This window comes from Tupaia chinensis, unplaced genomic scaffold, assembly GCF_000334495.1.
Source record: "Tupaia chinensis unplaced genomic scaffold, TupChi_1.0 Scaffold000001_1, whole genome shotgun sequence".
Classification (NCBI taxonomy): domain Eukaryota; kingdom Metazoa; phylum Chordata; class Mammalia; order Scandentia; family Tupaiidae; genus Tupaia; species Tupaia belangeri.
In genome coordinates, this window is record NW_006159427.1 from 1,540,266 (window position 1) to 1,551,146 (window position 10,881).

The window sequence follows — 10,881 nt, forward strand, 5'->3', positions numbered from 1 at the left end:
TTTTGATTATATATATATATATGTATGGTGTAAAACATGGTGTTTTAATATACTCATACATAAAATAGTTACTATACTCAAGCAAATGAACATAATCTATCATCTTACATAGTTACTGTTTTTTTTATATATATATGTATGGTGTAAAAACATGGTGTTTGGATATACTCATACATAAAATGGTTACTATACTCAAGCAAATGAACATAATCTATCATCTTACATAGTTACTGGGTTTTTTTGTAGTAAAAGTACCTAATTACTACTTTCTTAGCAAATTTCCAGTATACAATATTATTAATTATTATTCTTATGCTATGTATTATCAATTGATCTCTAAGATTACTTTCTTTTTAAAAAATTTTATTTATTCATTAATTTCTTTTAATTCAACCAGAGAGAGAGAGAGAAAGACACCAGGTCTGGGACTCGAACTGTGGTCAGCCATGCGGGAGTGTCTAGTGCTTTAACCACCACACCAACTGCTGGTCCCTAGAATTACTCTTTCTATAACCGTAACTTTATACCATTTAACCCACATATTTCCATTTCTTCTCTGCCCCTCCCCATTTCCTGTCTCTGATAACTCAAGTTCTATTTGATTTCTAGGTAATCACCTTTTCTTTTTTTTTTTTTTTTTTTTTAAGATTCAGCATAAAAGTGAAATCAAGCAATATTTCTTCTGTATCTGGCTTATTTCATTTAGTGCAATATCCTCCAGGTTCACAATGTTATTACAAATTGCAGGATCTCCATGTTTTAAGGTTGAGTTACAGTCCATTGTATATACTCAATGTACCACATTTTCTTAACCATTCATCTGCCAGTAGACATTTAAGTTGTTTCTATATATTCACTGTTGTGAATAAAGCTGGGGTGAATATGAGAATTCTATTTTCATTTCCTTTGTGTATATACCCAGAAGAGAGATTGCTGAGATATGATAGAGCTATAGGCATTCCTCACATAGCAACCAATTTTCCTTCCTGCAAATAAATCATTAAGCAAATTGGTCAATAATTGAGGATCTTTTTTTTTCCTTTTCTTTTTTTTTTTGGAGAGGTTTTTGCTTATAGGACACATGTATTCACCAGAAAGACAGAGTGAGACAGAGAGACAGAAAGTGAGCAATCACCCCCCGGGGGGCGGGGAGGGATGGCCACACCTCAATCCCTTCTCCTCCATTCTCCTCACAGAAACTTGGGTATGCACACACACATGCCCAGATTGAGTTAACCCACCAGGTCTGAGACTCAAACCATGGTCAGCTACATGGGAGTCCAGTGACATAGTCATTATGCCAGCTGCTGGTCCGGATAAGTGAGGATCTTAAATATGGATGTTTTGTGGTATGTCATGGCACCATAGGGTGTGTGTTTTTAATAGATACCACATGACATCATACTAGAATAATATAATTCTGTCCATACAAAAAGCACGCATTAGATAATTGCCAGAAAGTGACAAGATACACAATAATACAATATTATAAATCTGGCATAATCATTTTAATTTATTGTGAATACTACCATATATACCCAATAAAGTACAAATTTATAAATGAAACATGTAGACTTTTTTTTTGGGGGGGGAGAGATTTTTTTTTCTTTGCTATAGGGCCTTTGCACTCTCCAGAAAGACAGAGATACAGAAAGTGAGAAATCACCCCCCAGGGGCAATGGCCATGCTGCAATCCCTTCTCTTACGATCTTGGGCACACACACACACACACACACACACACACCTGGCATGAGTTCAAGCCACCAGGTCCAGAACTCAAACCATGGTCCTACTACATAGGAGTCCAGCAACATAACCATTACACCATCTGCTGGTCCCCGAAATACGTAGTCTTGAGTGAATGCTTCATATAGTGAATACTAACCTATTGCTGAAATGAAACAGGGACTGGGAAAGATATTCCTGAGACTCACACAGACTGAGTAAAGGAGATTCCTTGCCCTAGAGAACTGGTCATAAGTTGGAGCAGTCATTAGATAAGTTGTTAAGTGAGGAGTGGCTACATTTTTAATTTTTGGAGGAAACTCTATACTGATTTCTGTAAAGTGTATGTTAATTTAACTAATATCTATTCAGGTCCTTTGCCCATTTTAAAAACTGTGTTATTCTTTTTTTTTTTTCCTCTAGAGTTTTGTGTGTTACTTATATTTTGGATATTAATCTGTTATGTGGTTCTCAAATATCTCCCAGTCTATAGGCTACCTTGTCATTTTGTTGATTGTTTTATTTGCTGAACAGAGATTTTTTTAGTTTGATGTAGTCTCATTTGTTTATTTTCACTTTTGTTGTCGTATCTCCAAAAATCAATATTGAGTAGCTCATTCCTTTGTTTTCTTTTGGGAATTTTATGGTTTCAGGGCTTACATGTAGGTCTTGAATCCATTTGAGGTTGATTTTTTTTTTTTGGTAGTGTCAGATAGGGTTCAGCTTTATTCTTTTGCGTGTGGCTTACTAGTGTTTCTAACACCGTTTATTGAAGAGATTATCCTTTCCCTTTTCTGATGTCCTTATCAAAAATCAGTTGACTATATATACATGGGCATATTTTCAGGTTTTCTATTTTACTACATTGTTCTGTATGACTTTTTAAAATGCCAGTTCCATACTATTTTGATTACTATAGCTTTGTAATATAATTCTAACATAGAAAGTGTGGTATATTCAACTTTGTTTCGAATTCTCAAGATTACTGTGAATATTCAGGGTCTGTGATTCTGTATGAATTTCAAGATTTTTAATTTTCTATTTCTAAGAAGAATGACATTGGAATTTTGATAGAGGTTGTATTGGATTTGTGTAATTGCTGTGATGAGTATGGTCATTTTAACAATTCCTATTAATTCTTCCAATACATGAACATAGGGTATCTTCCTACGTCTTCAATTTCTTTCACTAGTATTTTACACTTTTTAGTATACAGATCTTTCACTTCCTTGGTTAGATTTATTTGTCAATATTTTATTCTTTTTGATGCTATCATTAGCAGGATTATTTTTCAAATTTCTTTTTCAGGCTAGTTGTTACTTGTGTAAAGAAATACCACTGATTTCCCGTATGTTGATTTTGTATCCTCCAACTTTGCTGAATTCATTTATTTGTCAGAACAATTTTTTGAGGAAGTCTTTAGAGTTGTCTGCATATACAAACATATCATCTGCCAATAGGGGTAATTTTGCATCTTCTTTTCTGATTTCAATGATTTTCTGATTTCAATGATTTTATTTTTTCTCCTCTGATCTTTCTAGTACTTCTGTAATAATACTTTAAAAAAAATGATTTCAAAATTTATTATAAAGGGGGACCAGCAGTTAGCATAATGGCTATGTCACTGAACTCCCACGTAGTCTACCGCGGTTTGAGTCCCGGACTCCGTGGGTTAAATTCACACTGGGCGCGTGTGCGTGCGTCCCCAAGATCCCGAGAGGAGAATGGAGGAGAAGGGATTGCAGCGCGGCCATCCCCCCTGGGGAGTGATATCTCGCTTTCTATCTCTCTGTCTGTCTGGCGAGTGCATGTGCCCTATAGTAAAAACCTCTCCAAAAAAAGAAAAAAAAATGTATTGTAAAGGTACAGGGAATAAAGACATCATGCTATTGATCAAAGGAAAGATAACATAATTCAACAGAACAGAATACAGACTATAAAAATAGACCAACACATACAAGAAAAAACAATTTTTTAATCTGGTTACAAGAGCAATCAGTGGAGGGGCGAGCAGGTGGCATGGTGGTTAAGGTGCTAGACTCTCACATTGCCACTCATGGTTCAAGTCCTGAACGTGGTGGCTTACTTTTTCATTTTCATCCCCCGTTTCTCTCTGGTCAAACTTAGAAATACTACTACTAATAATAAATAAAATTAGATTAAATAAATAATTCTTTAAAAAAGCAATCAGCAGAGAGAGGCGATATTTTCAAATTTTGCTGCTAAAAACTATATGTATATATTTAGCTTTACTTCATATAAAATAAACGTTCAAAACATGTACCCAAAAATAAAATGAAAAAATATATAAAAATTATGAAAGGTAAGATTGGAGATTTGTATTAAACAAAGAGTTCTTTTTTTTTTTTTTTCGCCATAGGGTGCGTGCGTTTGCCAGACAGACAGAGAGAGACATAGAGACAGAAAGCGAGAAATCACCCCCCAGGGGGGATGGTCACGCCGCAGTCCCTTCTCCTCCATTCTCCTCACGGGATCTTGGGCACGCATGCACACGTGCCTGGCGTGAGTTTTAAGCCACTGGGTCCGGGACGCAAACCATGGTCGACTACGTGGGAGTCCAGCGACATAGCCCATTACGCTAACTGCTGGTTCCCACAAAGAGTATTTTGACATGACATCAAAATCATTATCCATAAGAGAAGAAATTCATAAAATAGCCTTTATGAAAGTTAAAAACTTCTGGCCTTTGAAACACACTATTAAGTGAATAAAAAGACAAGCTACAGACTGGGTGAAAATATTTGGAATTACATATCTTTAAAATATGTATTGCCGGGAGATATATATATTGATAGATGATAGATATACTTATCCACTTATCAATGATATATATGTAATATATGTGATAGATAAATAGGTAAATGATAGGTAGATTAGTAGATACAGAGAAACAGATAAATAGATCTCCTTAAATTAAGTGAAACTTAATTCAATTAAAAATATTTGCAAATTCTTGAGCCAGTACTTAACCAAACAAGATATATTAGAAGGCAAATAAGCATATGAAATTATATTTGACCTCATTTGTTATTATGAAAATAGAAACTAAAATCACAATAGAATACACATATATTTACTATAATGTATAATATTTATTTTTTTAATAGAAGTGGCAAGAGTGGTTATATTTACCTTGTACAGGATTTAGAGGAGAAGTTTCATTTTCCCCTATTGCTTATGATGTTAGCTGTAGAATTTTCATAAATATCCTTTGTTGTGTTCAGAAACCTTTCTTCTAAACCTTAATTGTTAACAGTTTTTCATCAAGAAATGATATTGAATTTTGTCAAATGCCTTTTCTGCATCTGTTGAGATGCTTATGTATTTTTAAATTTTCCATTCCATTCATGTACTGAACACATGATTGATTTGTGTATATTAAACAAGGCTTGCTGCAATTATAAATCACATTTAGTCATCTTTTTGATGTGTTAGTGAATTCAGTTTGCTATTATTTTACTGAAGATTTTTACATCTATGTTTTTCAAAAGTATTGGTCTGCAGTTTTCTTTTTTTGGGTATCTTTGTCTAGCTTTGGTGTCAGAGTAATGTTTGTGTAATAAAATGAATTTAGAAGTAGAAAATATTTCCTTCTATTTTTTGGAAGAGTTTGAAAGAGGTTGGTATTGATTATTATTATTATCTGAATGTTTGGTAGAATTCAACTATGAAGCATTATTTTTTCTTTGTTGGAATCTTTTTAATTGCTTCTTCAATCTGTTTGTTATTGAACTGTCATGCTTTCTGTTTCTTCCTAAATCAATCTTGGTAGTTTGTATGTTTCTAGGATTTATTCCTTTCCTATAGGTTATCCAATGATGGCTTGTAGTTGTTCATAATAGTGCCTAAAGGTTTTGTTTGTTTGGGCCTTTGCCTTAGGGCAATGCCAGTATCCTAAAGGTCTCATTTAGTTAGTTAGTTTATTTAGTTATTTAGTTGGTTGGTTAGTTAATTTTTGCCAGAGAATGACCTAAAGTCTTTTTTATTCCCAGAGTGTTCATTGTAATGCTTCCTGATCTGTGTCAATTGTGTTTGTTCTTTCAAAAACTGATTTGTTTTGTTTTCTATAGTTTTTCTAGACTTTATTCTATGATTTCTTCTAAGATTTTTATTATTTCTTTTACTAACTTTGGGTTTAATTTTTTTCTTCTTTTTCTAGTCCTTTCAGTTTTAACAGGCTGTTGAGATCTTTTTTCTTCATGTAGGTATTTATTGCTATAAATTTCTTATCTAGAACCACTGTTCTGTGTTCCCTAGATTTTAGTATGCTGTGTTATCATTTTAGTTTATTTCAAGATACTTTTTAATTTCCCTTTTGATTTATTCTTTGACTTCTTGGTTGCTTAGAAGCATGTTGTTTATTTTCACATATTTGTGAATTTTTAAGTTTTCCTTTTATTAATGAGTTTTAGTTTCAAGCCACTGTGGTTAGAATGAGTTACTCGATGTTATTTCAGGCTTTCTAAATTTGTTAAGATTTGTTTTGCGGACTAACATAAGATGTACCCTGGAGAATGTTCCATTTGTTCTTGAGAATGATATAGATGCTTTTGATGTCGGATGGCATGTTCTGTATAAGGGTACTTCAAAAAGTTCATGAAAAAAGGGAATTAAAGTTTAAATTTACTTTTGTACAAAACATGTTTTGAAATTCATGTACAGTTTTTTCATAATACATTTTTCTGTGAATGTTTTGAAGTCCCTTCATGTATGTCTGCTAGGTCCATTTGGTCTAAAGTATGCACCAAATCCCATGTTTTCTTATTGATTTCCTGTCTTACTGATCTATCCATTGCTGAAAGTAAAATGCTGAGCTCCTCTACTGTTATCATATTGCTGCCTGTTCTACATTTCACATCTGTTAATATTCGCTTTATATAAATAGAGAGGTGCTCTGATGTTGGATGACTATATGTTTGTAATTGTTACATCTTCTCTTGATGAATTGATCCCTTTATTATCATATAATGACCTTGTTGGTCTCTTGTGACTTTTTTTGTTGTAAGTTCCATTTTGTCTGATAGAAATGGCAACTGGTGTTCTCTTTTGGTTATCATTTATGGGAAATTTTTTTTTCCAACTGTTCACTTTTAGCTTCTGTGTGTCTTTGAACTAAAGTGCATTCCTTATAGATAACATATAGTTGGGTCTTGTTTATTTCTTCATTCAGCCATTCTGTGTCTTTGTTTAAGTGCATTCCTTATAGGTAACATATAGTTGGATCTTGTTTATTTCTTCATTCAGCCTTTCTGTGTCTTTGGAGTGGTAAATTTAATCCATTTACATTCAGATAATTTTTGATAGGTAAAGACTTACTAGTATCATTTTGTTCATTGTTTTCTAGTTGTTTGTATTGTCTTTTCTTCCTTTTAAATTTTTTTAATGTCTGTGATTAAATGATTTTTCTGTGGTAGAATGCTTTGATTTCCTTCTCTTTCTTGTCTATGTATATACTATAGGTTTTGCTTTGTAGTCAACTGGAGGCTTATGTGGATAGTCTTATAATCATAACTGTCTATTCCAAGCTGATAGCATCTTAATTTTGATAACATTTTGATATAAGAACTCTATACCCTTTATCCTATTTCAACATTTTATTTTTATAATGTCACAATTTACATCTTTTTATATTGCGTATCTCTCAAGAATAAGGCCAGGGCCAGGAAAGACTGGCTTTGTGGGTTGAGTCCCTCACCAGACAGCTTGAAAAGCATGTCAGGCACATGAACATGCATGCCCAGAATCTGACAGGCGAATGGAGACAGGATTGTGGTGTGACCACACCCCCGGAGGTTGCTTTCTCACTTTCTCTCTCTCTCTATCTCTCTGTCTGTCAATTTTTTTAATGTCTGTGATTAAATGATTTTTCTGTGGTAGAATGCTTTGATTTCCTTCTCTTTCTTGTCTATGTATATACTATAGGTTTTGCTTTGTAGTCAACTGGAGGCTTATGTGGATAGTCTTATAATCATAACTGTCTATTCCAAGCTGATAGCATCTTAATTTTGATAACATTTTGATATAAGAACTCTATACCCTTTATCCTATTTCAACATTTTATTTTTATAATGTCACAATTTACATCTTTTTATATTGCGTATCTCTCAAGAATAAGGCCAGGGCCAGGAAAGACTGGCTTTGTGGGTTGAGTCCCTCACCAGACAGCTTGAAAAGCATGTCAGGCACATGAACATGCATGCCCAGAATCTGACAGGCGAATGGAGACAGGATTGTGGTGTGACCACACCCCCGGAGGTTGCTTTCTCACTTTCTCTCTCTCTCTATCTCTCTGTCTGTCTGTCTCTGGCAAGTGCACACATCCTATAGAAGAAGAAGAAAGAAAAAGTAGACCATTTCTCCAAGCTCCTTTTTCTATCTTCAACATGCAGGAAAATATGTAGTAGTTTGTTCAATAAACTGAAGGAAGAAAGAAATGAAAGAGAAAGAAAATGGAGGAATGAAGGAACTATGCATGGAGAGAGAGAAGGAGGAAAGGAAGAAGGAAGGAAAAAGGGAAAGGAAAAAGAATAAGCAATCATATGAGGCCTTTATTGAGATCTGCATGAGCAAGAGGCATTTACCTAAAGAACATTGGAGTCTTTGGAAAAGAGGGAGAGGAGTAAACCAATACCGGGCAGTAAAGTAGCAGTGTTCACACTGGAAATGTTTTGTGGGATATGAAAATAAGTCAAACATGGAAGTTACTCTCAGGCAGCTTTCTCTCTGGTATAGGATATTAAAACATGTGTCTATAGGGACCAGCAAATGGCATAGCAGTTATGTTGCTGGACTCTCATGTAGTCGACCATGGTTTGAGTCCCGGATCTGATGACTTAAAACTCTTGCCAGGTGTGTGTGTGCATGCCCAAAATCCTGAGAGAAGAATGGAAGAGAAGCATGGCCATCCTCCCCAACGGGGGAGATTTCTTGCTTTCTGTCTCTCTGTCTCTCCAGTAAGCACATGTGCCCTATATCAAAAATATCAAAAATCTTTCTTTAAAAATGTGTCTATATAAAAACTACAAAACAAGTAGTGAAACTTCCTTATGGGACTTCAGAGGAGAAATAAGGTCCATCTGGCTGAGAGACTCTGGGAACAGAGAAAGTAGGCCTTTAGGACAGAGAAGGTTTGGATAATATGAGTAAGAGGCTAAGGGCTGGGGTGAGAAGAGGACAGGGAGGGAGACATCCAGGTGGAGTGAAGAGTGAGAAAGAATAGGATCTGAGATTAGTTCAGTTGAACCAAACAACTCAGACTTGATGGCCCACAGTTAGGATGGCCATACCTCTAACACACATTATTTTATTCTCTTAACTTTTCTACTGTTGTGGTAATCACCAAATATCATTTTTACCCCTTCAAGGGTTCAAAATCTATTCAGAAGTAGCCTAAAAAAAATCTGTTAAAATAGCGACATATAACAATTGTAACTGTAACTTGACCACAGAGAATTGCACTTCTGCTTTTGCTGCTCAGAAGTCTGAGGTCCTATAGCAGCGGAGTATTTTCCTGTCATCAAAGCTTAACCTTTAACGATCATGACAGCTATCTCTGTGTGCTCCTCACAGGTCCTCCATAAGAGAGGCTGACTATGACAATGAGAAAGGGAAATCATGTTTTCTGTTTTATAGACATTTACAAAATGTCAAAGTTTAATAGCATGATCTTTTTCTTCCTAGTAATATTTTTTTAATTGAAAGTAGATGTTAACTTTTTTTGGTATCATAAGCACAAAAGATAGTAAAAATGAAAGTTTAATACATTTGAAAAATATTGTGAAAAAACAATTTCTTCTTTATGAATTATCTCATATTTCCAAATGTTCACTGATCACACTGGTTCTCTGGGGTGATTTAAATATAGAGTTTGACAAATGAAAACATTCTCTTGGTTTATAATAGAATGAGAGTATATGAGATTCTAAGAGATTTATGTCATTCAGCTTTCAATAAACACTGGTTACCTGCTATGTCTGGCACTAGGCTGGGTGTCAGGGATATAACAGAAACATTCAATGACACGTCTTGTAGGAGCCAGGAAGAGCTGGCAGGGCCTCGCTGTTCTGGCCCATGCAGCTGAAAGCTGGGTAAACACAAGGTTCTTCTGGAACTTGCTGGAAGGCTCTTAAACCCATCTAGAGGGTCAACGGAGATCCTCAGACATAGGCCATTAAGGTAGGATAGGAACTAAATTTAAGGGAAGGGCTGCAGGTAACGTTCTGTATGAAAGAAACAGCCTAGTCAGAGGCCCAGAAATGAAAGAGTATGATGCTCAAAGGAGTATTGCAGGGAATTGCAGGAAGATATAAGAAACAAAGCAAAAATCTGGCCTACCACCCAGGTTCCAAATGGAAAATGCCATATTCATATTATATGTTAAATAGCCTTCCTTGTCTGGTATTCCTTTTCTAAACTGATTGTTGAAACATGTCATTGTAAAGGTGTTAACCCACGTAATTCCTTCTGGAATGTATCCTTTAGGACAGACGTTTGTGAAAAGGCCTTTATCTTGTGTTCAGTGTTTTATTCATTGTTTGAGTCCCCTTTTAAACATAATTGGTCATTTGAGAAAAAAATAAGATCCCTTTCCTGACCATTTGTAGATAGCCCAGAGGGAGAAAGATGGAGAAGCCTTCATTGAATTTACAAGGAGGCCCTCAAGTTCTAATGCAGGCAGGTCACTCAGCATCTCACAGCTGGAGTTAGACACAGCTCAGGTATTGAATCCCCATCCTTTGCTGTTTCCCTCAGGCCTGAAGTTTGGCTCTCACTTTTTCAATGATGGCTGTGTAGGAATCCTCCAGTTCCTGTGGAGAGTGTCCACCGTGATCTTATCCTTTGCTTCCACACCTCTGTCCTCTATGTGGAGCTGCCAATTAATTAATGCAAGGTCAGGTGACAAAGGATTCGCTTTCCGATGGGATTTCAATATGTGTAGTTGAGAGTGATTACGCGTGCACATTTGGGGTACCACAGTTTCCTGGCAGTGCTCATTTACATGGCTAATTACGATGGGCAGCCCTTGTCAACCAGCACTGTCGGGTAAGGGCAAGACAGGGACAGGGAGAAGCCACTAAGGACGCAACACACACACCCACACCATGCTCTTTCGAGACTGAAACGCTCAGTGTCACA